Source organism: Littorina saxatilis, linkage group LG7 (assembly GCF_037325665.1).
Source record: "Littorina saxatilis isolate snail1 linkage group LG7, US_GU_Lsax_2.0, whole genome shotgun sequence".
Classification (NCBI taxonomy): domain Eukaryota; kingdom Metazoa; phylum Mollusca; class Gastropoda; order Littorinimorpha; family Littorinidae; genus Littorina; species Littorina saxatilis.
Window position 1 is genome coordinate 35,566,053 of NC_090251.1, and position 425 is coordinate 35,566,477.

Below are 425 nucleotides of genomic sequence, written 5' to 3' on the forward strand. Positions count from 1 at the left end.
CCCCACAAGATGACAACGAAAAACAAGAGAGTGCAGCTTCGCAAACTGCAAATACACATGCCACCCCCAAAGCAGGAACAATGAGAGATGACTACATTAATGTGCTAGGCGTGAAATATTCCCAAAGTGTCGCTTCTGCTTCGATTCCTGAAGATACATACCATCACCTCAACATGGGACGAGAGAGTACACGTTCACCAACTTCAGATGAACATGCCAACCCCAAAGCAGGAGCCCGAAAAGATGACTACCATCACCTCCACATGGGACAAGATGGTGTAATTTTACCAAAAACACATGATTACGTCACTCCCAAAGAACGAACCAGGAAAGGCGACTACGATCTGCTGTCGACTCCTAAACATGCCAACCCGAAAGCAAGAACAAGAGAAGATGACTACCATCACCTCAACATGGGACAAGAT